At 44.0% G+C, this 27,641-nt stretch overlaps 1 protein-coding gene across 1 annotated transcript in view; it reads right to left on the reverse strand.

The window, feature by feature from the left end:
- LOC126162988 (uncharacterized) overlaps window positions 1–11,333 on the reverse strand; it is a 105,179-nt gene extending 93,846 nt beyond the window's left edge. The window contains exon 1 of the mRNA XM_049919848.1: window positions 11,095–11,333. The gene's annotated coding sequence lies outside the window, so the exon portion shown is untranslated. The remainder of the gene's footprint in view (window positions 1–11,094) is intronic.
- Window positions 11,334–27,641: the final 16,308 nt, after the last annotated feature.

The raw sequence follows: 27,641 nt of genomic DNA on the forward strand, positions 1-27,641 counted from the left end.
AGAAACACTTGGTTCTTCCATTTCACATAATTTTTCTAACACGCGGCACTAGAGACGCTTTGCGAGCAACTGATGCTGTAGCTAGACGCGAACGTAAAGGAATGCAACTCGCATCCTAACTGGCCGCAACTAGGAGCTGGGCTTCCCATTACGGCTAACAGTATTCACGGGGTTGGGGTTGGGTTGCTGGGGGAAGGAGACCAGTCAGCGAGGTCATCGGTCTCATTGGATTAGGCAAAGAAGGGGAAGGACGTCGGCCGTGCCCTTTCAAAGGAACCATCCCGGCATTTGCCTGGAGTGATTTAGGGAAATCACGGAAAACCTAAATCAGGATGGCCGGACGCGGTATTGAACCGTCGTCCTCCCGAATGCGAGTCCAGTGTCTAACCACTGCGCCACCTCGCTCGGTCAGTATTCACGGGAGAGGGGACGATAATGGCTGGAGATCGATTTCAGGTAATACAAGAAGCGACTGTTGTACGAATATTTGGAACTCCAACTGCGAACCACAAACGGAATGAATGTTTGGGAAAATTAATAACTGAATATATCTTTATAATTTCGCACACCTTAGACTGTTTGTCGATTTTCTTTGAAATCAAATTGAAAAATTCGGTCGATTTTGAAAAAAAGAGAAACTACACTAGCAGAACACAGTACCTCTAGCGTAGTAGCCGTGAGCCTTTACCGCTGCGCTACGCTGGCTTGCACGGAATATATATAATGTTACGCGTATACAAAGCGCGCAATGAACTTCAAAATCGATTTTCTCACAACCAAGGCCCGTCGCTAAAAAACCGGCTAGTCAGGTATTCAGGGTAAGCGCCTCTACAACATATTTGAAGCGTATCAAAAACCGTGATTTACAGTATGGAGGGTTCACTTGTGAGCCGGTGGCTGTGGCCGAACTGTTGTAGGCGCTTCAGTCAAGAACCGCGGTACCGTTACGGTTGCAGGTTCGAATCCTGCCTCGGGCATGGATGTGTGTGATGTCCTTAGGTTAGTTAGGTTTAAGTAGTTCTAAGTCTAGGGGACTGATGACCTCATATGTTAAGTCCCATAGTGCTTAGAGCCATTTGGACCAAAACACTGACACAAATTGTTTACACAGAAATGGAAAAACTGGTAGAGACCAACCTTGGAGGGATCCGTTTTGTTTCCATAGAAATGTTGGCATACGCGAGACGACACTGGTCTTACAATGTATACCAGAAAACAGACCGAAGAAGGTAAACCTACGTCTGTAGAATTTCTAGATTTCTAGAATGTGACTTCAGTATACTGTCTGAAATTTTGAAAGTAATAAGGGTATTAATACAGGGAATGAAATACTGTGTGCAACTTGTACTGGAACTAGACAAGTTGTAGGAGTAGAAGGACATAAAAGGGGAACAGTGGTGCAGACAGAGTTGTAGCTCATCCCTGATCTTAATAAATCTGCACACCGAGAACAATAAAGGACACCTAGAAGACTTTTGGAAAAGACATTAAAGTTCAAAATGAAATAATGCTTCAGTGTACGCCGATGTCCTTGTAGTACTGGCAGAGTCGGTAAAGCGTTTGGAAAAGCAATTGAACGAAACGGGTAGTGTCTTGAAAACGCATTAGAGGATGAATACCAGTCAAAGAAGGGTATTTGACTGCAGTTAAATTAAATCAGGTGATGTTGAAGGAATTAAATTAGAAAATGAGACACTAAAATTAGAATATGAACTTCTTTGTTTGGGCGATTATGAACGAACAATAGATGATATAAAATGCAGACTGGCAACAGAAAGGAAAACACGCTGAAAAAGATAAATCTGATAACATCGAATATGTATGTGTTATAAGTGTTCGGAAGTCATTTCTGGAGTGCAGTCATGTACGGAAGTGAAACGTGGACAACAAACAGTACAGACAAGATGAAAACGAAGAAGAAGAGAATAGAAGGTTTTTCTATGTGGTGCTGCAGAAGAATGCTGAAGATTAGATGGATAGATCTCCATTCAGCTCATCTTCCAAGTACTTTGCGGCCCCTGACAGAATTGCGAGGTTATCGGCCAACAGTGAAGTGTTCATTTCTTTTCTCTGAACTTTAAAGTCCTTTTTTAAGTTTCTTCCTGATTTCCTTTATTGTTACTCAAAGTAAGATTCATTAACATCGAGGATAATGCTTTAACACTATCTCAATCACAGTTTTCCATTCAGGTGCTTCGACTCTTGAAACTTCAAAAAAATGGCTCTGAGCACTATGGGACTCAACTGCTGTGGTCATCAGTCCCCTAGAACTTAGAACTAATTAAACCTAACTAACCTAGGGACATCACACACATCCATGCCCGAGGCAGGATTCGAACCTGCGACCGTAGCAGCAGCGCGGCTCCGGACTGGAGCGCCTAGAACCGCACGACCACCGCGGCCGGCCTCTTGAAACTTCAGTCTAGTTCCTGTACCCGTAATGCATAATCTTTGTCTCCTTGTATTTTGTCGCTTTTACTTTAAGAATTTGCTTATTGGAGGTGCAGAACCGAACTAGGGAAAAAACGAATGTATGGCGCATACTGACTAAAAGAAAGAATCCGTTGATAGGACATAGCTTCAGGCATAATGGAATCTCAGTTTGGTATTGTAAGGATGTTCGAGAGGTAACAATTGTCGAGAGAGATCGAGCTCTAATACAGGTCGCAGGAGCTATGTCGAGATGAAGAGGCTTGCACCGGGTAGACTGTCGTGGAGAGCTGGTTCAAACCAGTCCTCGTACTGAAAACCACAACAATAGCAACAGATACTGGCGCTGACACTGGCTGATAAGAAGGAGTTTGAAATCTGTGGATAGTCACAGGACGACAATAAAGAAATTGCTACTGTGGCATCGGTGTGGGGGGGAGTACATGTTGACGTTAAGGCCTTCCTGACAAGTCACTAAGGATTATATTCATGACTGACAGTGCATGATGAATACGTATTCAAGATACATTCCTGTAAGTTAATGGCCGGCCGCTGTGACCGCGAGGTTCTAGGCGCTTCAGTCCGGAACAGCGCTGCTGCTACGATCGCAGGTTCGAATCCTGCCTCGGGCATGGATGTGTGTGATGTCCTCAGGTTCGTTAGGTTTAAGTAGCTCTAAGTCTCGGGGACGATGACCTCAGATGTTAAGTCTCATACTGCTTAGAGCCATTTGAATCATTTGTAAGTTAATGAAAGGTTGTTTATGAAGTCTGGTTGGTTCAAATGGCTCTGAGCACTATGGAACTTAACATCTGAGGTCATCAGTCCCCTAGAACCTGCGATCTGCCTCGGGCATGGATGTGTGTGATGTCCTTAGGTTAGTTAGGTTTAAGTAGTTCTAAGTTCTAGGGGACTGATGACTACAGATGTTAAGTCCCATAGTGCTCAGAGCCATTTGAACCATTTTTGAACCTTACAATGTTCTGGGTTACAAACGTTCTCAATGTGATGGCCACCTGCATCCACGACAGCCAGGTACCGCCTAGAGATATCATTTCAGAGTTGTTCGAAGTACTTTTCGAACAGTGGACCATGGAATGTTCAGCTGTCATGACACAGCTGGTGCACTGCTTGAAGATCACACATTGCGTCCAGAGTTCTCAGCCGTGGCAACAGAAACTTCTTCAACAGTTGGTGGCTCCATTGGCTGGCTGTTTCCCTTAAGAAAAATTACCAAATTGCCAGTTAATTCAAACTTCAGAATCATGTTCTTCAACTCCGGTGCGGAAAGATGACCTCTCCGTGTTCCTTTAATATGTCGACACTCGCGAAGAGCCAAAGCATTATTGCTGTTTTGATGAAATAGTTTTACGAAAAAAGCCCTCCCCACATTGTCCCAGACCTATGTTGCCTGGCTACAATTGTAACGCCCACCGATTACTATGTGTCAACCCTACGTCGCCGTACCATTACAGTCGCCTAACGGCAAGTCATGACACTAACATTATTAACAAATCAAATCCTGCAGCGCACAAACTGCACATCATTCCTATAAAGATGGGTAACCGTACAGTGAGTAGTTTGCCGCCTACATTGGCTCAGGAAACGAAAATTCAATTATTGACTATTTCACTTCAAGAAAGGTTGCTTCTTCGAATGCTACAACATTTCTGTCACTATCGAACAGTGTACTAAAGCAAATGATGCTCGTAAATCACGGGTCAACTGCATGTTATTTAGACGTGCATTGGTTGACATATACCTGAGAAATGGTTCAAATGGTTCAAATGGCTCTGAGCACTATGCGACTTAACTTCTGAGGTCATCAGTCGCCTAGAACTTAGAACCAATTAAACCTAACTAACCTAAGGACATCACACACATCCATGCCCGAGGCAGAATTCGAACCTGCGACCGTAGCGGTCGCTCGGCTCCAGACTGTAGTGCCTAGAACCGCGCGGCCACTCCGGCCGGCACACCTGAGAAATAATGGGCACTGTCAGGCATACAAACACATTTAACGTTTGATTTTCTCAAAGTAGACAGGTTTTTATTACTAAACGTGAACCCCTCTAAGCAAAGTGACACACTGAGGTCTCTTGCAGTTTGCTTTTGCATTTTTACAAGCGTTTTAAAAAGGAATAGAACTGTAGTCATCTAACATACTGCGTCAGTTTCGCTGTACAGCGCATCGACGTGCATACAATGCGAACTCGGCATGTGTGTTACGTTCTTAGTCACTCTACATGGTTTTCAGCAATTGATATTATGCCAAGAGGTACGTATTGTTTTGTACGGATAGTGTTCTGAACTCTGATAGGTCTATCAACCGAGATATTGAAACAACTAATTTTATAATGTGTTCGTATACTTTTCACAGCTGTATTCAGTAGCTCTAAGAAAGTCAGTTACAGTGATATTGCATCTGTTAGTATTGCCGTTGAAATCTTTGGCAAGAAGATTCCGAGAAACTCGCTGGGTTGGAAAGGAATACGGCCAGTGTCGGCTGTTCGGTAGCTCTCATGGTTCAAATGGTTCAAATGGCCCTGAGCACTATGGGACTTAACATCTATGGTCATCAGTCCCCTAGAACTTAGAACTAATTAAACCTAACTAACCTAAGGATATCACACAACACCCAGTCATCACGAGGCGGTAGCTCTCATACCAGGCCCTGTCGTTATATGCAGCAAAACAGGCCTACATCTACATCCACATCTACATCTGCATCGATACTCTGCAAATCACACTCAAGTGCCTGGCAGATGGTTCATCGAACCCCCTTCATAATAATTCCGTATTTCACTTCCGGACAGTGCACGGAAGAACGAACGCCTATATCTTTCCGTGCGACCTCTGGTTTCCCTTATTTTATTATGATGATCGTTTCTTCCTACGTAGGTCGGCGTCAACATAATATTTTCGCATTCGAAGGAGAATGACGGTGATTGAAATTTCGTGCCAAGATCCCACAGCAACAATAAACGTCTTTGTTTTAATGATGTTCACTCCAAATCCTGTGTCATGTCCGTGACACTCTCTCCCTGTTTCTACTTTTCTTTTAACTGTCTCGATGTACTTGGTCAATCCTGTCTGGTAAGTAGAGGACGGACAAGCGTAGTGTAGGTAGTCTCTTTAGCATATCTGTTGCTTCTTCTAAGTGTTCAGCCAATAAATCGCAGTCTTTGGTTCACCTTCCCCACAACGTTCTCTCTGTGTTCTTTCCAGTTTAAGGTATTCGTGACTGTAATTCCTAGGTATTCAACAGAATTTATGGCCTTAAGTTTGATTGGTTTATTGTGTAACCGAAGTTTAACGTATTCCTTTTTGGCACTCGTCTGGATGACCTCACACTTCTCATTACTTAGGTTGGTGCGTAAGTTCTTAGTGTTTTTGCGTAAGTTTAATAAACACAACAGATACACATAAGAGAGACTTTAGTCACCAATAATAAATTCCCCTTCACTATTTACAAGCCGGCCGGAGTGGCCGTGCGTTTCTAGGCGCTACAGTCTGGAACCGCGAGGCCCCTCCGGTCGCAGGTTCGAATCCTGCCTCGGGCATGGATGTGTGTGATGTCCTTAGGTTAGTTAGGTTTAAGTAGTTCTAAGTTCTAGGGGACTGATGACCACAGAAGTTGAGTCCCATAGTGCTCAGAGCCATTTGAACCATTTGAACTATTTACAACAGTCTACCAACGCGAGGGTAGAAATCACGTGGTTTTGAGGCGAAGAAGTTAGCGAGTCATGTTCGGAGCCCATTTTCATCCGAGAAGGAAGTTCCTTGAAGGTTGTTTGACAGAAAGCGGCGAAGGTGAAAATCTGAGGATGCAAAATCAGGTGAATAAAGTGGCTTTGGAATGACTTCCCAGACCAACTCCTGTATAGTGTTTTTTGTCAGTGTAACAGAATGCGGACAGGAATTATCGCAACAGTTCATGCAGTCGGCCTGGTTGTTGTTCTTCGATCGCGTCTGCAAGACGTCTCAGTTGTTGACAGGAAGTGTCAGTAGTCAGAGCTACAGCTCAGGGATGCAGTTGGTAGCACGCCACACCGTCACTGTTCCACCAGACGGATGCGTGCAGACCATTGTATCGTGTTTTGCTGCTTTGTTTGACCTCAGCCATGCCTTTCTTTTCCCTATGTTAGCATAAAGACAGCGTTTCTTGTGACCAGTATCGATACAGGATACCCGCTGATTTTTGTGATTTTGGCTTAGTGCGTGCGGTACCCATGAACTCTATTTTTGAACATCACATTTGTCATTTTTTGAGTACGGTGACGCGGACCATTGCGCATTAGTACGTTTAAACGATCTTCATCACACGCGGACTGTCTTCCTGAACGCTGAGAGTCACAAATGTCAAAACGATCCTGCTTAAAACGAGAGAAACATTTTCTTGCAGTGCTCTGTCCATTGGCACTATCGTCATACACGGTGCAAATGTTCCTGGCTGTCTCCGCTGCATTCTCTTCCCTACTGAACTCAAATCCATCGCGACCGGAATACCAACATGCAAAAGAAAAAAGCTGTGAACTTATGCATCAACCTAACATAACAAAACCTAATTTTCTATAAGACATACGTACAGGGTGAGCCATAAGTTTTGTATACGGCATCACACCATATGCTAAGTTCTGGTGCCTCAGATGCGGCTTAAGAAAGGTATTTCAAATGTGCGTACGTTTCCAGGTTTTTGTGGAAACCAGTGCCATTTCATCAGTTACCATTTCGACAGTATTTGTTTGACATTCGCCATACTGAAGTAGCACGTCGAACTTCTCTGCAGTAGTGTAGAAGTCTACATGCAAGAAATGTTAAAGCAGAGCTGGCCGCGGTGGCCGAGCGGTTCTAGGCGCTTCAGTCCGGAACCGCGCGACTGCTACGGTCGCAGGTTCGAATCCTGCCTCGGGCATGGATGTGTGTGATGTCCTTAGGTTTGTTAGGTTTAAGTAGTTCTAAGTTCTATGGGACTCATGACCTCATATGTTAAGTCCCATAGTGCTCAGAGCCATTTGAACCATTTACTAAAGTAGATATGATCTGAAGACAGTCAACGCAGTTCTTGTTAGTTCTGGAGTACAGACAAAACACAGTTGAACGACTTGGTACACTGACATAGCTCGGCATGAGCGCGTTAGCAATGCAACAGCCGAATTTGCCCTAATTCCTACTGAATTTCAGAATATTTCTGGGAGTCTTTCGCAAAGTGTCTCTAACTATCAATTAACAAGCACTATATCACCATACTCTTCTTTTTAAGTGCCTTCGCATGCCGTTAAAAATATATCGTTCTATTTAAAAAATGATAGTTGCTCCAGTGTCTTCACCGATAGAAGTGTTAAGATTCTGTATTAAATACCCTTAGCGTACTACTATTTGCCAGAAACCTCGGTTCGATCCCTGGAACCGTTCACGAAATAAAAGGGGTGTTACGTCTTACGTGAATCACCCTTAGTCACCGACCTGTAGATAGCACTTTTTAACGCGGAAATTCCAAGATTATCTCGAAACAAGGCTCTGAAGTAAACTCACTTCAGCAAGAAAAGGTGAAAATCACTGACTGTGCTGTGTGCAGTATGTGGCTGGTTGGACTCATTGTTGGAATATTCGCTTGTGTAGTGTTGGGCAGTTGGATGTGAACAGCTCGTAGCGTTGGGCAGTTGGAGGTGAGCCGCCAGCAGTGGTGAATGTGGAGAGAGAGATGCAAGAGTTTTGAGAGGTTACTATAAGCGGACGATCTGGACGTGTGTCCGCCAGAAAAAGGAAATTTGCAAAGATGGATGTCATGAATTGATACATATACAGGGTGGTCCATTGATAGTGACCGGACCAAATATCTCACGAAATAAGCATCAAACGAAAAAACTACAAAGAACGAAACTCGTCTAGCTTGAAGGGGGAAACCAGATGGCGCTATGGTTGGCCAGCTAGATGGCGCTGCCATAGGTCAAACGGAGGTCAACTGTTTTTAAAAAAAATAGGAACCCCTATTTTTATTACATATTCGTGTAGTACGTAAGGAAATGAAAAATGTTTTAGTTGGAATACTTTTTTCGCTTTGTGATAGATGGCGCTGTAATAGTCACATACGTATAAGTACGTGGCATCACGTAACATTCCGCCAGTGCGGACGCTATTTGCTTCGTGATACATTACCGGTGTTAAAATGGACCGTTTACCAATTGCGGAAAAGGTCGATATCGTGTTAGTGTATGGCTATTGTGATCAAAATGCCCAACGGGCTTGTGCTATGTATGCTGCTCGGTATCCTGGACGACATCATCCAAGTGTCCGGACCGTTCGCCGGATAGTTAGTTATTTAAGGAAACAGGAAATGTTCAGCCACATGTGAAAAGTCAACCACGACCTGCAACAAATGATGATGTCCAAGTAGGTGTTTTAGCTGCTGTCGCTTCTAATCCACACATCAGTAGCAGACAAATTGCGCGAGAATCGGGAATATCAAATGGTTCAAATGGCTCTGAGCACTATGGGACGTAACTGCTGTGGTCATCAGTCCCCTAGAGCTTAGAACTGCTTAAACCTAACTAACCTAAGGACATCACACACATCCATGCCCGAGGCAGGATTCAAACCTGCGACCGTAGCAGTCGCGCGGTTCCAGACTGTAGCGCCTTTAACCGCTCGGCCTCGGGAATATCAAAAACGTCGTGATGAGAATGCTACATCAACATCGATTGCACCCGTACCATATTTCTATGCACCAGGAATTGGATGGCGACGACTTTGAACGTCGTGTACAGTTCTGCCACTGGGCACAAGAGAAATTACGGGACGATGACAGATTTTTTGCTCGCGTTCTATTTAGCGACGAAGCGTCGTTCACCAACAGCGGTAACTTAAACCGGCATAATATGCACTATTGGGAAACGGAAAATCCACGATGGCTGCGACAAGGGGAACATCAGCGACCTTGGCGGGTTAATGTATGGTGCGGAATTATGGGGGGAAGGATAATTGGCCCCCATTTTATCGATGGAAATCTAAGTGGTGCAATGTACACTGATCTCCTATGTAATGTTCTACCGATGCTACTACAAGATGTTTCACTGCATGACAGAATGGCGATGCACTTCCAACATGATGGACGTCCGACACATAGCTCTCGTGTAGTTGAAGCGGTATTGAATAGCATATTTCATGACAGGTGGATTGGTCCTCGAAGCATGGCCCTCACGTTCACCGGATCTGACGTCCCCGGATTGCTTTCTGTGGGGAAAGTTGATCCTATCGTTATCCACCGACAACGCCTGACAACATGCGTCAGCGCATTGTCAATGCAAGTGCGAACATTACGGAAGGCGAACTACTCGCTGTTGAGAGGAACGTCGTTACACGTATTGCCCAATGCATTGAGGTTGACGGACATCATTTTGAGCATTTATTGCATTAACGTGGTATTTACAGGTAATCACGTTGTAACAGCATGCGTTCTCAGAAATGGTAAGTTCACAAAGGTACATGTATCACATTGGAACAACCGAAATGAAATGTTCAAACGTACATACGTTCTGTATTTTAATTGAAAATACCTACCTGTTACCAACTGTTCGTCTAAAATTGTGAGCCATTTGTTTGTGACTATTAGCATCAATCACAAAGCGAAAAAAGTGTTCCAACTAAAACATTCATATTTCTTTACGTACTTCATGAATATGTAATAGAAATGGGGGTTCGTATTTTAAAAAACGCAGTTGATATCCATTTGACCAATGGCAGCGCCATCCATAGCGTCATCCATAGCGCTATCCATAGCGCCAACCATAGCGCCATTTGGTTTCCCCCTTCAAGCTAGACAAGTTTCGTTCTTTGTAGTTTTTTCGTTTGACGCTTATTTCGTAAGATGTTTGGCCCGGTCACGATCAATGGACTACCCTATATATATATATATATATATATATATATATATATATATATATATGATTACTTTTGAACAAAAAAATCTTCGTTACTCCAACTACTGCAATACAGCGAGCGGCAATGCTGCCAGCTAAATTAAAGTTTCTAACTACTGAAGGCAGTAACTACTGATAGGCATAGTTAGCAAATGAAAGATTTTGATAGAGAACAAACAATGTTTTTACCATAATAATGTTCAAAAGTTAATATATATATATATATATATATATATATATATATATATATATATATATATCAATTCATGACATCCATCTTTACAACTTTCCTTTTTCTGGTGGACACACGTCCAGGTCGTCCACTTATAGCAACCTCTCAAAACTCTGGCATCTCTCTCTCCTCATCCACCACTGCTGGCGGCTCACCCCCAACTGCGCAACGCTACGCGTTATTCATATCCAACTGCCCAACACTACACAATCGAATATTCCAACAATGAGTCCAACTAGCCACAGACTGCACACAGCGCAGTCAGTGATTTTCACACAGAGCGCTACGTGGCGTTACCAACATAAAAACCTAAACGGCATACTTACACACTTTTATGACCCACTGTATTTTCAAACTGACATGCTGTGTCGGTCATTACTGTAGGCGCACTGGCGGTACCGCCAGAACAATAGGGAAAGATGAATGGAATGAAATAGGGTAAGGAACTGTCAACTTACTCCAATTTGCTTCTTTAGCACCTGTTTGTATGTTTAAGAACATCTGGCAGGTTACCTTGAAGCGACGAGTGTCCTTGCTGTTGTCACTGCTCACTCTGAGTTTGTCTAGTGGAAGTGTTCCAGCTGCGCAGTATAACCGCCGAATAGGATCTGCTCAGTCGACGTAGCTGACGGATGGCGAGAGCGCGCCCTGAGGATGGCGCCCCTGTGGTCCCGTTCCTCAGGGTCCCCCGCGAGAACAATGCCACGGCCGCGATGCCAGGTACTGAGGTCGCGAGAGTGGCAGCGGTGGTGCCGTGCGGCGGTGTGCCACTGCGCCGCGCTGTATAAATAGCCTGGCAGCGGGACTGCGATGCGTCAGTCGGGCGCCGAAACGGCGATACCCGTTGCCGGCGGGAGTTTTCCGCTCGCTACTGTGGTCGCAAACGTACGAGTGTCCCTGACGTAGCGTGTATACACTCTCGACAATTGTGGCCCACGTCTCTATTAATGACCGCAATAATACTTGTCCATTGCCACGGGGATGGAGAAGGTCCGTTCAATAACTGTTACAACACCTTTCTTTCTGAAAGCAGGTAGATTTTATTCCGGATTCCAAAACACCATATTATTCACCGAAATTCTGACTGCAAAACCCTATGTTTCTCCGTTCAATGCAACGCTCTTACGGCACCTTAAGGCCGGTTCCCACAACAGCGCGGCGTGCGGCAACAGCAGCGGCAAGCGTTTTCCGCTTTGACGCGGCGGCTCGCGGAATTGGCGTTCCCATCTGGAAGCGGCAGATTCTAGCGGTAGCCAATGATGGACAGCCACTGAAGTACGGGGCGGGACCCACTGAAACGCCCGGTGGGTCTGATTAACTATACCTTACACCTACATGAAGGAAAGACGAAGTTGGGTGAGGATATACCAATTTTTCATTTTCTGTACTCTGTGCTCTTTCACATATTTCATTATTCATGTTTTCTCATTTCACCATAAACAGATTTCATGACTACCGTTCATGATTGTTCACTCTCTCCTAATACACTGAAACAATTTACTTTAAAAGAGATTATTCAGATAGTTAAGCGTGACAAAAATTTAAAATGTGATACGGTAGCAGGTACAGGAAAACAGTAAGAACACAAAGTCTTGGGGGAAGGGATGAAAGTGGAAGCCACCTGATAGAATATCGCACAGAGCATAATGTAATCATCGCCAGCACGTTGTTTAGGGGTGGTGTTCCTGGACATCGAAAAGGCTTTCGCCCATCTATGTTACAACGGCCTCATTCGCAAACACTGCGACGCGGGATTCCCCGACGGGCTGGTGCGTCTAATATACTCATCCCTCACAGACAGGAGTTTCAACACTGACGTGCAGGGAAAACAATCAACACAACACGGTATACACGCTGGAGTACACCAGGGAAGCATCCGAGGGCCGCTACTGTTTAACCTCTACATAAACGATCTTCCAACCACCCACAACACAACGATGGAAATCTATGCGGATGACACAGCCATCCTCGCGCAAGGTTGGAAACCATCAGACATTACGTCACGCTTACAGACCGCACTCAGAGTGGCTGAGCCTTGGTTGGAGAAATGGCATGTTAGAGTAAACGTCGACAAGTGCGAAGCCGTTCTGTTCACTAGAAGACCGAAGCAATTGCGCAAACACCGATACCGGAGACCAATAACTCTACATGCACGCCCAACACGTTTCCGTGAGAAAGTCAAATACCTCGGTGTCTGGCTGGACCGGAAATTACTCTGGGGGGACCACATACAACACATGACCGACCGAGCTAGCGCGAGGCTCAAACAGCTCTACCCTATGCTCAACAGGCGTAGCACACTGAACAGAAGGGTGTCGAGGTCCATGTACACTTATTCGACCCCTGATGACGTACACAGCTCCTGTCTGGGGATACGCTGCGCCTACACGCCTGCGCCGTCTGCAGCTCATACAAAACAAAGTACTCAAAATCATAAGCAATGCTCCACGATACACTCGCATCGCGGACCTTCACCGGGAATACCGACTTGAGACTCTCACGGAGGTAATCCACAAACTCACCACAAGACTACACAGAAATTGTAGACATTCGCAGAGCCCGTCTATTCTCAATCTGGGGAACTACGACCACAACCATAGATGGAAACATAAAAGACATACTTGTAAGGACCTAACATTTATGGCCAAGCACACGCAAACACAACGGTACAGGTGAGCCCCTGTTAATCAGACGCCATTACTGGATATCCAGCTGGAACACACTGCCGAATAACTGGCACCACGCAGGGGAGCCGTACCGTACACTGGATGCAGACAAGCTCCCCCCCTCCCCCCCTGCCCCTCCCCCCCCACACACACACACAGTGAGATGATCTATGGCCGATCTCCCACTACTATATAACGATCTAGATTGTTCCAGGAATGTAGCGGCTGCAGCAACTGGGATACATCGCCATCGCTTGCCACGGTAATGATGCATGATATCCATACTAACAAATCCAACCTTGCATGAACTATCGCAGCTAGTAAGCCACTACTGCTCTTACTACACATGCCACTGTCGCAGAGGTTTTCTTCCCACGGCAAAAGCCTTGTCACTTTTTTCCCTCTGCTCATCAAATCGCTACCCTCACTGGCGTTTCGTTTACTATCTGTCGCCTGATGGACCGTGTTGATGCGTAGTCTTACCCAGACGCACGGATAACATTACAGCCCAGCATCCAGTGATCCACTTACTACATAACTAACATGTTGACGGAGGTGACAGTAGAGCGTTTGGTGTGGTCACCACATTGGTGCGGGTGTGGAGGGGCCCCATCTCTAATAAATCATGAAAGAATAATACATAATTGGAACAGAGTTTTCGAAACAAGATTTTAAATTGTAAAACATTTCCCGGTGCAGACGCAAACCAACAATAAGTTATTGGTTACGAGATGCAGTTTACAACTAGTGGTAGCAAATTAAGGAGATGGAACTTGAATAAGTCAAGACCCACAGTTTTTCCATAATCTTAAAATTACTGTAAGGCAACGACTGACTGAAACAGAGAAAGGAATCCGCTAGGACACGAATGGATATCTTTGAGAGAAAATGGCTCTGAGCACAATGGGACTTAACTACTGAGGACATCAGTCCCCTAGAACTTAGAACTACTTAAACCTAACTAACCTAAGGACATCACACACATCCATGCCCGAGGCAGGATTCGAACCTGCGACCGTAGCGGTCACGCGGTTCCAAACTGACGCGCTTAGAACCGCACGGCCACCCCGGCCGGCTATCCTTGACAGAAGAAGTGGTGAATGCAGCAGAGTATGTGAACGGGTGAAAGGTACAGTAGAAATCGTTGGATAAAACGTGATATATTACATTTAATTGAAAAGAGAGAAAAATATAAAAATGCAGCAAATAAAGTGGGCCATGGGAAACAGAAATGTCTAAACATGAAGTTGGCAGAGAGTACAAAATCGCAGACCGGTGATTGAAATTTCATGAGAAGATCCCGTCGCAAAGAAAAACGCATTTGTTTTCATGATTGCCACTCCAATTCACGTATCATGTCTGTGGCACTATCTCCCCTATTTCGCGATAATACACAACAAGCTGCCCTTCTTTGTACTTTTTCGATGTCATCCGTCAGTCCCATCTGATGTGGATCCAACACCTCACAACAGTACTCTAGAATAGAGCGGACAAGCGTAGTGTAAGCAGTCTCTTTGGTAGACCTGTTGCACCTTCTAAGTGTTCCACCAATGAATCGCAGTCTTTGGTTTGCCCTACACACAATATTATCTATGTGATCGTTCCAATTTAGGTTATTTGTAATTGTAATCCCTAAGTATTTAGTTGAACTGGAAAACAAAGGAGAATGAAAATGAGAAAGAAGAAACAAACCTTTGCTCAAAGGAGAAGCAACTGTCAAGAACTCATTTGGCAAGCCAGAACTAAGCAAGCAAGAGAAGGCTAGAAAGCGGAAGGAATATGTAGAGAGAAGAGGCAACGTTAGATTCTTGTGAAATGTCTTAACACGCAAGGTAATACTGATTCTACAACTTAGCTAAGTAGATAGACTGAAGAACTGCAAAATTGTGTTCATAGCATTCGCGTGTTTAGACAAGGGTTTTGACCATCTTAATTGCCGGCCGGAGTGGCTGTGCGGGTCTAGGCGCTACAGTCTACAGTCGCAGGTTCGAATCCTGCCTCGGGCATGGTTAGTTAGGTTTAATTAGTTCTGAGTTCTAGGCGACCATGACCTCAGAAGCTAAGTCGCATAGTGCTAAGAGCCATTTGAACCATCTTAATTGAAAAACATTCTTTGAAGCTCTGGAGGTGTCATCGATAAAACACAGGGACACAAATTATCTACAACTTGTACAGAAACCAAACTGCATTTCTAAGACTTCAGTGGCTTGAAAGGGAAGCAGTGATTGAGAAGGCAGAGGTAGAGATGATATAAAATGAAGACTGTCAATAGCAAAAAAGAGTTTTGAAAAAGAAAATTTGTTCACATCGAATATAAATTCTAATGATTGGGTATTATTTTACATAGGTACTTGTGCTGAGTGTAGCCTTGTATGTAAGTAAATCGTGGACGATCAACAGTTCTGTCAAGAAGAGAATGGGCGCTTTCAAAACGTGGTGATAAATATGAATGCTGAAGATTATATACAAGGATCGTGTAACTAAAGAAGAGGTACGGAATTAAATAGAGGAAGAAGAGGAAATTATGGCACAACTTGACTACAAGAGAATCATTAGTTTGGTACTGGAAGCTAAACGGTAGAGTGAGACCAAGGCTTTCCAACGGTAAGCAGATTAGAATGGATGTAGCATGCAGTAGTTATGTAGAAATGAAGAGGCCTGTAGAGGACAGACTACTGTGGAACACTGTATCAACACACAGACGAATTGTATTTCTTGTTTATACAGCCCAACAGCAAATAAAATCACTTTTCATTAGGAAGGTCACTTGCCAGAATATTTGTTTAGTGTCGCCCATAGAAAATATATGTGTGATGTATTTGTGTATACATCTCTATTAGTCTCTGCAAACAGCCTTATGTTAGGGAAAAGTTACAACTGAATTCAGTTTTCTTATGGTGAATGTCAGCAAATGATGAAGTTTAATTAATGTTACGGCCACTCTGCCATTTGTAGCATTTTCCATAAGACATATTCCTTCATGAAACAACAGCCAATAACTGGTTACGTATTATCCATGACTTTCGATTGCACTGGCAGTTCTCAAACTATGTAGAAGTCATCAGTGGCAAATGTATCATAATGCAATTTTACATATGCTCGCATACGTTTTTTGTGCAGTGGAGGCTTTTCCGCTGGCATGAGATACCATGTGACCATTCACAAGCATATTAAATGATGCACGAACGTCGTATGAAACTATTTTTAAGTACCGGTTTTGTGGGGGAAAGCAGGTTAAACAAAAAATAAATACGGTAATTTGGTAATGAAATATCGAACCAGGAATTGGATTATAACGCTTAAAATGGTAACTGTAAAAGCAATTATTCTGACTGGTCCTTCATAACTACTTGCAAGAACATGATCAGTGAGACTTTATGGATATTGAAAATGATTCACAGAATGTTATATTTGACGCTTTAAGCCAAGGTATTTGACAGAAATATTCGATCAAGGAAGTAAAATCTTTCGTAAAAGAAATCGACTTATCAAAAACTATACATCTGACTGTAAGGACTGTTTTAGCGATGATGGAATAAGTAATTGGCAATCAAATGTTATTACATGCAATTATAAAGTATTCTAAACGTTGCAAATAAACAAAGTATCTTAAGGAAAAACGAAATAATAAATAAGAAATTTGTTTACGTGGCCATCACCTGCATAAAGCACAGAAATATTCGTTTTGTAACTAACAAACGTCATTTTCTTTATGTGATGTATTTTGTTTGTTCTATACGCTTTTCGCCGTTTACTTTAAGGCGCTTCCAGTGGAATATTTGTGTTATTTGTAGATCATGAAACAGTTCAGGTCTTATTTTTTTAAGTGAATAGGTGATTACTGACAGTTAATCGAATTTTTGGCTGGAGTCTGCATTTCCACTCATTTGGTCACAGGCTGTTGATCGCACTACAAAATCACTTACGAGACGTAAGCACATTAATTTCACGTTACAAACTTTCTCTTTCACAATTTTTATGTTCTTTGCGCTAATTGGTGAGGAGCATAATTATTCTTCTGTCACTATGTGCGAGTATTTTACCAAAAACTGATTTAGAGTCGTAACTACTGTGTGTTAAATTTATGTCTCTTCTTATTTGGTTTGTTTATTTACACGTTGCCAACCTAACGAATCGTATGCTGTAAACTAAACTCTGTTCATTCTGTTTTCCTTATATCTCCTTATATGTGCGTGTAGTTAGCCATGCTGAGCTGAAGAAATTGAATGTGAATGTAATAAACGTATGCCATAGCGTAGTTGAAAGTTTTCGTGGTCAGCTGATTCGAATTTTGATTTAAATATCTTGTGGAGTAGTTCATGTAAGAGTGAGAACAAAGGGGTTGGGTGCTAGTATTCCGATAATAATCATCTGTTGAAATGTTATTCTACTATTTTATCTATTAATTTAAGCAGTGAATTTACTCTTACATGAACTCCTCCACAAAACATTTGAACCATAGCTGAAATCAGCTGAACACCAAACCTTTCAACCACTGTCTGACAACTACTGCATTCACTGTCAACCTTCTACAGTATATCTACCACTGGCTAGCCACACACACGTACAGATATAAGGAGGACAGAAATAAACAAACAATAGTTTTCAGCATATAATTCTTTAGGTTGGCAACATGTACATAAACAAACCATACAGGAAGGGACATGAGAAGATCACACTGTAGTTACGACTTTAAATCAGAGTTTTCGGTAAAATTCCTACAGCTAGTGACAGAAGAAAGCAGAGCGAACATGAAAATTTGGTTATGTTCCATAATCAATGTTTTAATTGAACCTCCAGCATGTGAGCAGGTGAGGAGGAGCGCAAATGTCCGCCAAAAACTCGATTAACTGTAAGTAATCAGTTATTCACGTAAAAAAAGATGTGAACTGTTTTATAATCTGCAAGGATCACATATCAAAACAAAACTGAATCATTCTAGATTCCACCGAAGATGCCTTCAAGTAAAAGGCGAAACGCGTCTTGAACAAATAAATTACACTGGAGCAAGAAAAAAACGTTAATTTCTTGAACCGTTTACGAAATTTTCGGTTGATACAACAACATGGTTTACGATGAGCAGGACGAAGTATCGGTCGCATCGACAGCGACCCGCGCGCGGTCACTGCACAGCCCGTCCGCCGACATATCATTCAATATCTCGAGACAGGTGATAACTATCGTTCTGCTCTCAGCTTTAAAAAAATTTCGATATGTTGACTAAATTTCATACGCAATAATTGAACTGCACGCAAGATCCACGCAATGCGCTTTTACCTCTGCACACTCATTAAAATTTCGTGTAACGGTTTGCGTAAAGCGATACAGCAAGTAACCACGACGTATAACGAAAAGAAATTCGGTCCTTCATTGAGAGGAGATATCTGGCTGTAACATGCACAAGAATCAAATTTTCCTACCAAATAGTTTCCTTGAAATCGGATGATAAGTATTTCATAGCTGCCGCTACGTCATTGCCAGCGGTTCGGCGGAAGTTCGTGTGATCCGCGTTTCTGTACCTGAAGTCAGGCTCTACGCGTTCTGTGGTTGGCCGCGCGGACCCGGAGTGCAGCACGCGGCCGCGGCCGCGGCAGCGGCAGCGGCAGCGCTTCGACATGGGCGAACCGCGACGCAGAGCCGCTGTACAGCGCCGCTGACGGCGTTTCCATGGCAACAACGCCGGTGCCGCGCGGTTTTGACGCGCGGCAGCCATAGTCGGAACCGGTCATTACTCGGAGGACGTGTATGCCTGCTTGGTACCACTCCACTGGTCGGCGTCGGACTCAAATGTGTGCGAAATCTTATGGGACTTAACTGCTAAGATCATCAGTACCTAAGCTTACACACTACTTAAACTTAATTATCCTAAGGACAAACACACACACACCCATGCCCAAGGGAGGACTCGAACCTCCGCCGGTACCAGCCGGGCGTCGTACTCTTTATGTCTTACAGCAATTGGACCAAACAGGTGGAAGTCAGAAGGTGCTAGATCTACATCTCCATCTACGTAGATACTCTGCAAGCCACCATACGATGTGTGGTACTGTGCACCATTACTAGTCATTTGCTTTCCTGTTTCACTCCAAAACAGAGTAAGGGGAAAACGACTGTCTACATGCCTGCACATGAGCCCTAATTTTGTGTCTCTTATTTTTGCGGTCCTTATGTGCAATGTATGTTAGCGGCAGCAGAATTATTCGGCAGCTTCAAATGCCGGTTCTCTAAATTTTCTCAACAGCGTTCCTTGAAAAGTACGTCGCCTTCCCTCCAGGGATTCCCATTTGAGTTCCCGGAATGTCTCTGGAACACTTACCTGTTGTCGGAACTTACCGGTAAGAAATTTAGCAGTCCACCTCTGAACTGCTCCGATGTCCTCTATCAATATGACCTGGTACAGATATCAAACACTCGAGCAGTATTCAAGAATAGGTTGCACCAGCATCCTATATGTGGTCTCCTTTACAGATGAAAAACACTTTCCTAAAATTCATCCAATAAACTGAAGTCGACCATTCGCCTTTCCTGCCACAATCCTTGTCCCATTTCATGCCTTTGCTATGTTGCCCCCGATGTTTAAAGTATGTGACTGCATCAAGTGGTACGCTACTAATGCTGTAACCAAACATTAATGGTTTGTTTTTGCTACTCATCCGCATTAACAGGGCTGTCGGGTGCTTAGGGAAAAACAGTCCGATGGAGTCCTGTGAGCTGATGTCATATGTGCAGACCTATGTGAGATGTTGCTTCCTCATGGGGAAGGAGAAGTTCTTTTGTATTTTTGTGGTGATGAACACTTTGAATTCGTTTCTTCTCTTTCCTGGGGGTAGCACAATACACTTACAAGCTGATTGTTGCATCACGAGGGAGGATACCAAACAGAACAACCCCTTCAGAGCCCCATAAGATTGTCGTCATGACTTTACCAGCTGAGGATGTGGTTTTTAACTTTTTCTTCTCACGATCAGTCTCATAACATTCAAGCAGTTCAGCACAGAATGGTCCTCCGTTGTTCTTTACACTCTTCTGTTAGGTGACAAGGAACTCGGCAGAAAAACAGCTCTGAAGACACCAAATGGTTTCAGAGTGTATCGGTACTTCCAACAGAGGTGTCCACTTGAACAGAGAAGAGCTACATTGTGATCCGTCGATCATCTCGAATTAGAGTGTCCGCACTTTCCAACATCGCAGGAGTGATAACTGTGTGCGGCAAGTCGGCACGCCGAAGATCGATCAAGTTTGCGCGACTTTGTTACAATGATGACAGATGCCTCGCCCAACGACTCACCGTGCTTTTGTTCGCTGCCAAGTCGCCATAGACATTCTGCAAGCGCCTATGAATATCTGCGATGTCCTGGTTTTCCATCCGTTACAGACGCCATTTTGAAGGCTACATATAGACACACCACCTATCAGAACTTCGTGAAACCGTAAGGAATGAAGCGGGAATATTCCACGGCGCCTCACAACATATTACGCTTTTTTCAACGGAAACTGGCAGATGAAAAATTTTGTTGCATTACAGTGAACGTGGCATGGCTGTGTGTGATGTCCTTAGGTAAGTTAGGTTTACGTAGTTTTAAGTCTAGGGGCTGATTACCTCAAATGTTAAGTCCCATAGTGCTTAGAGCCATTTGAACCATTTGAACAGTGGCAAGAGTACCAATTTCCGTTTCCTCTTTAGTAATTTTCCTTTCCCAGATACGTTACCGATGCGTTAAAGATCCAGTTGTTCTCAGTTTATGATACACATATTTAAATGTACAACGTGTAGGGTGAGTACTTTGAGGATATCTTTCAGCGTATAAGTCTCTAGCTCTCACTGAAATTCGTTGGCATTCTCCGTAAATTAGAAGCATATCGACTTGTTCTTCGAAGGAATACGTCATTCACATTCGCTTGATTCGACGATACTAGTCTTGCTGTTCCTGTCAGTGTTGTATTGCGAAACCGTCGAATGGTGTTTACATGTCAATGGCACGCTAGATGGATACGCCGTATTTGGTGAATATTTACTATTGGCACGATATAGGAGAGAGAATTGTCAGAGCATGTGCTTCAATAGCTGCCGAAATGATAAGGAATACCACTCAATCCATGATAAGAAAATTGCAACACTTCGAACACTTTCTGTAAATGGACGTTCATGCCACCTTTTTGACCTTCGTTGACCTTCAAAGCCCTTAGTATTACACATCTACATCTACATCCACATCCAAACTCCGGAAGCCACCTGACGGTGTGTGGCGGAGGGTACTCTGAGTACCTCTATCTGTTCTCCGTTCCACTCCAGTGTCGTGTTGTTCGTGGAAAGGAAGATTGTCGGTATGCCTCTGCGTGGACTCTAATCTCTCTGATCTTATCCTCATGGTCTCCTCGCGAGATATTCGTAGGAGGGATCAATATACTGCTTGACTCCTCGGTGAAGGTATGTTCTCGAAACTTCAACAAAAGTCCGCACCGAGCTACTGAGCGTCTCTCTTGCAGAGTCTTCCACTGGAGTTTATCTCCGTAACGCTTTCGCGATTACTAAATGATCCTGTAACGAAGAACGCTGCTGTTCGTTGGATCTTCTCTATCTCTTTTATCAACCCTATCTGGTACGGATCCCACACCGGTGAGCAGTATTCAAGCAGTGGGCGAACAACTGTTCTGTAACCTACTTCCTTTGTTTTCGGACTGCATGGTCTTAGGATTTTTTCCAATGAATCTCAGTCTGGCATCTGCTTTACCGACGATTAATTTTGTACGGTTGTAGGAGGGAGCAATATACTGCTTGACTCCTCGGTGAAGGTATGTCCTCGAGACTTCAACAAAAGCCTGCACCGAGCTACTAAGCTATCAGAAAATAAGTACCACACTATAGCATCCCATTTAAAAACCTTAAGTTGACCTTCATATCTCTGACGCGACCCCACCTAGCAACAAAAAAACCAACGTCATAATATGGCCCCCGTTGTCCCATGCAACATTTGTTCCAAATGACGTCAAATTGCAACGGAAGATTATCGGAGAAGGGGGAAAACGTATGGGAGAAGGAAAATAAATAATTAAAAAATGTAGAAATAGATGGCGATGTAAGCATCATAATTTAATAGTGGTCGACTACAGGTGACAAATGAATCATACAACAATGCCTAAGGTGTACGTAAGAGGTGAGACAAATGTACTACTCAGTGAGCATGGATGTACAGGTGTGATACTGTTAGTTACGTAACCCCATCCACCACGGCAAGGTCATATCACATCGGTTGGTAAAAATCGGTTTTTAATTGTCCTGAGGCCAAAAATCGCATAAAAAGTATGAATCAAAATCAAATCGGAGTATTAATATTTCCGTGTGACCAGCGCAAAACATGTTCAATACGCTGTCCACCATTTTCCGTGACAAGTTGAAATCGAGAAACAGCGTGTTCCACAACTGATCGAACTGTTTCTGGAGTCACGCTCATAACGCGTTGCGCAATGCGTGCCTTCAATGCAGCTAAGTTTGCAATCGGCACACTGAACACAACATCTTTCAGACAGCCCCACAGCCAGAAGTCACACAGATTAAGATCAGGTGATCGGGAAGGCCAGACTGTAGGGAAATGGCGGCTGATGACTCCAGCATTTCCTAAATGGCGCTTCAGCGGCTGCTTAACTTCATTTGCAATGAGTGGAGGTGCGCCATCTTACGTAAAAATGATCCCATCCACACATCAACACTCTTGGAGAGCTGGAATGACGCTGTTGTGCAAAAGACACTCATAGCGCTTACCAATGACTGTACAGGTAACAGGACAGGAAGCACCTGTCTCTTCGAAAAAGTATGGCCCTACGACAATGATGCCGTAAACACGCGCCACACAGTGACCTTTTCAGGATGAAGTGGTACTCATTGATTTGCGTGTGGATTTTACGTTGTCCATATCCGACAATTCTGTGTGTTGACATATCCTGTCAGATGGAAGTGGGCTTCGTCTGTCCACAAAATCTTCCACGGTCAATCATTGTCCACTTCCACGTGAACAAGAAATTGTAAAGCAAAACTCTCCGTTGCTGGCAGGTCAAAAGGAAGCATCTCGTGCACATGGGAATTTTGAATGCATGGCAAAGAAGGACGCTCCGTAGGATTTTGCGCACCGTGCTCACGTGTATGTCCAATGTTAGGGCAATTCTCCGTGCACTACACGCTTGCACACCACCACTCGTCTCCTCGTGCACTCCTGTGGCCACTGCTTCGAATCAATTCCTTTCACCTCTCTACCAGATTGCACACCAAAAGAACCCGTCTTTTCGAATTTCCGAATCATTTTCTCCTGACCCACAGCAGTCATCAGACCAACGCCTTTTTTTCAAACCCTTCAGTGTCCGGAACTTGTGCAGAGTGACTTGTGCACCGTCTTGTAATGCAGCTGTACAAGCAGACGGCGATCCTGCGTTGAGACAGTCGTGGTGAACGTCGCAGACGCAAAAGGAGGAAAAGCCGCGTACCCGGCCTGTTTATACTAACTTCAATGGGTCGTGCGCATGACAAGTGTTTTCATTTATGTATTCTGACACATACAGCTCCATCTATTGACCACTATTGTTTTCTTCTGCCATAAGTATCCCCCCTTCTCCGATAATATTCCGTTGAAGCTTGACGTCATTCTGACCAGTAGTGTTATTTCTACAGCGGTTTGAAAGTTTAACTTTAATTATAATCACCCTGTATATATATATATATATATATATATATATATATATATATATATATATACTCCTGGAAATGGAAAAAAGAACACATTGACACCGGTGTGTCAGACCCACCATACTTGCTCCGGACACTGCGAGAGGGCTGTACAAGCAATGATCACACGCACGGCACAGCGGACACACCAGGAACCGCGGCGTTGGCCGTCGAATGGCGCTAGCTGCGCAGCATTTGTGCACCGCCGCCGTCAGTGTCAGCCAGTTTGCCGTAGCATACGGAGCTCCATCGCAGTCTTTAACACTGGTAGCATGCCGCGACAGCGTGGACGTGAGCCGTATGTGCAGTTGACGGACTTTGAGCGAGGGCGTATAGTGGGCATGCGGGAGGCCGGGTGGACGTACCGCCGAATTGCTCAACACGTGGGGCGTGAGGTCTCCACAGTACATCGATGTTGTCGCCAGTGGTCGGCGGAAGGTGCACGTGCCCGTCGACCTGGGACCGGACCGCAGCGACGCACGGATGCACGCCAAGACCGTAGGATCCTACGCAGTGCCGTAGGGGACCGCACCGCCACTTCCCAGCAAATTAGGGACACTGTTGCTCCTGGGGTATCGGCGAGGACCATTCGCAACCGTCTCCATGAAGCTGGGCTACGGTCCCGCACACCGTTAGGCCGTCTTCCGCTCACGCCCCAACATCGTGCAGCCCGCCTCCAGTGGTGTCGCGACAGGCGTGAATGGAGGGACGAATGGAGACGTGTCGTCTTCAGCGATGAGAGTCGCTTCTGCCTTGGTGCCAATGATGGTCGTATGCGTGTTTGGCGCCGTGCAGGTGAGCACCACAATCAGGACTGCATACGACCGAGGCACACAGGGCCAACACTCGGCATCATGGTGTGGGGAGCGATCTCCTACACTGGCCGTACACCACTGGTGATCGTCGAGGGGACACTGAATAGTGCACGGTACATCCAAACCGTCATCGAACCCATCGTTCTACCATTCCTAGACCGGCAAGGGAACTTGCTGTTCCAACAGGACAATGCACGTCCGCATGTATCCCGTGCCACCCAACGTGCTCTAGAAGGTGTAAGTCAACTACCCTGGCCAGCAAGATCTCCGGATCTGTCCCCCATTGAGCATGTTCGGGACTGGATGAAGCGTCGTCTCACGCGGTCTGCACGTCCAGCACGAACGCTGGTCCAACTGAGGCGCCAGGTGGAAATGGCATGGCAAGCCGTTCCACAGGACTACATCCAGCATCTCTACGATCGTCTCCATGGGAGAATAGGAGCCTGCATTGCTGCGAAAGGTGGATATACACTGTACTAGTGCCGACATTGTGCATGCTCTGTTGCCTGTGTCTATGTGCCTGTGGTTCTGTCAGTGTGATCATGTGATGTATCTGACTCCAGGAATGTGTCAATAAAGTTTCCCCTTCCTGGGACAATGAATTCACGGTGTTCTTATTTCAATTTCCAGGAGTGTATCTACAGATAGAGGCGTATTAAGAATTTTTATCATCTTGTTGTCCGCCCCCGATAGCTGAGTGGTCATATATATATATACATATACATATATATATATATATATATATATATATATATATATATATATATATATATATATATATAAAGGTTAACGTATTCTCTAAATCCTTCAGAGTATGACCAGAAATAAATAACTGTTCTGCTAAGGTGGAATTGTACATTACCATCTTTCTTTCCCAACAGATGTTCTTTATAAAACGTTATACATATGAAATCAGATTCTACAGAGCATCGGCTACCTATGTATTGTACAGAGCGTACTACCCAAGTACGCCACGGTGGTGGTGGTGGTGGTTGTTGGGATGTTTAAGGGGGACTAAACAGGTACGGTCATCAGTCCCCCAAGTACACCACGTACATAGGGTAGAGGTACTAGCCTTGGGTAGCCTCTGGCAGGTGGCGCTCCTGCGCGTACCTGCAGTGAGCAGCGTGTGTGATTTCAGAAGTACATATTCATTACTAGAATTAACGTGTTACCCAAACAGTTTGAAAGGAGGAGATGGAAGAGGGAGGGGGGAAGACAAAATATTCCATTAAAGTCATATGCCTTATAAAGTGTCAGCACGAGAGGCACTTGTGCGTGAATACACAGGTGTAACAATTGTGAATGTCAGAGCAAAAACGTTCCAAGGAAATATCATTCTGTAAGAGGCCTAATAGTTGACGTATTAAGTTCACCTCTGACATGAAGAAACACTGCGAAAGGACACACTGTAACAGAGAAACTGCAAATAGTAAAAGAGGAATGCAAACTGTGGGAAGAGGATGTGGGAAAAGAGGGGGTAGATTGTCGCTTGTGAAGCAGCATGCTATATGAAGTGGTCGTACTAATAATTCAAGCTATATGAACAAATATACTAGAAAAGGGGGTGTTATGAAGCACCCAATAAAACAATGAATAAACTGAGGCACACACTATCAGTGTATATACGCACAGAAATCACGATGTTGTGGGCATTATAAAACACGCTAAAATAAAAAAGGGTCTAAAATGGTTCGGTACTAAAATGTTATCCAGCCATTGTAGTAGACGAAGTACACATAATAAAATAACATAATAAAAGACGCATTTTTACTGAAAATAGAATTCTGAGGAACACAAATGCCAGCACCGAGCGGTAAACTCGGATACTTGGCCAGAAGTAGAGGCTTATTGCCTTCGAGGAAATGTCTACTTTCAAGTTGAAGCTGATCATTTAAATGTAGCCTTCGTTTTTCTCTTAGTGTTCGAAAATTTCGATCACTTCCCATGAATATGACGTACACTCTTTTACTTCTTTGTGTAAGATTAAGGTATCCTCTAAATCCTTCGGAGTGGTCAGCAATAAATAAATGCTCTGCAAAGGTGGAATTTCGTATATTACCATCTTTCTTTCCCAACAGACGTTCTTCATGAACTATTGTGATATCTAGGCATATATACAATGTTTGGTGTGGTTTAGTTTATTTATTATTTTACTGGGTGTTTTGTAACACCATTCTTCTAATATATGTGTTCGTATAGAGTAGATCGGGGGAAGATGCCATACGTAAGGTTTGGAGGGTCAAAAGGCGAGTTAGAATTGGAGAGCTAGGATCAGCACTGAAATATTGTTCACTGATAAGAATTTTCAGTGTAAAGGCCAGTTGGCGTTACGAAACAATTAGTAATTATATACGTATTTAATTTTTTTATGAACAGTGTCGTTTAGGCATTCACCCCAGGCTTCAGGGTGAGATGACAATTATATTGCAAGGAGATTTCAGAACTAGTTTTGTGCATTTACGATACAACATAGCTACATAAATAATTCAGAAAGCAAATTTGTTACGTTTGTTCAAATGGTTCAAATGGCTCTGAGCACTATGGGACTTAACATCTATGGTCATCAGTCCCCTAGAACTTAGAACTACTTAAACCTAAGTAACCTAAGGACGTCACACAACACCCAGTCATCACGAGGCAGGGAAAATCCCTGACCCCGCCGGGAATCGAACACGGGAACCCGGGCGCGGGAAGCGAGAACGCTACCGCACGACCACGAGCTGTGGACAAGTTACATTTGTAAGGAATACAATACAAAACAAATATATAAAGACATTTAAAAATAAGCAAATGACAAGAAAGCGTCCAAATGAAATCAGAATTCATTTTCACAATTATTGCACATGCTTTCTTCCTCTGTAC

Source organism: Schistocerca cancellata, chromosome 1, assembly GCF_023864275.1.
Source record: "Schistocerca cancellata isolate TAMUIC-IGC-003103 chromosome 1, iqSchCanc2.1, whole genome shotgun sequence".
Classification (NCBI taxonomy): Eukaryota; Metazoa; Arthropoda; class Insecta; order Orthoptera; family Acrididae; genus Schistocerca; species Schistocerca cancellata.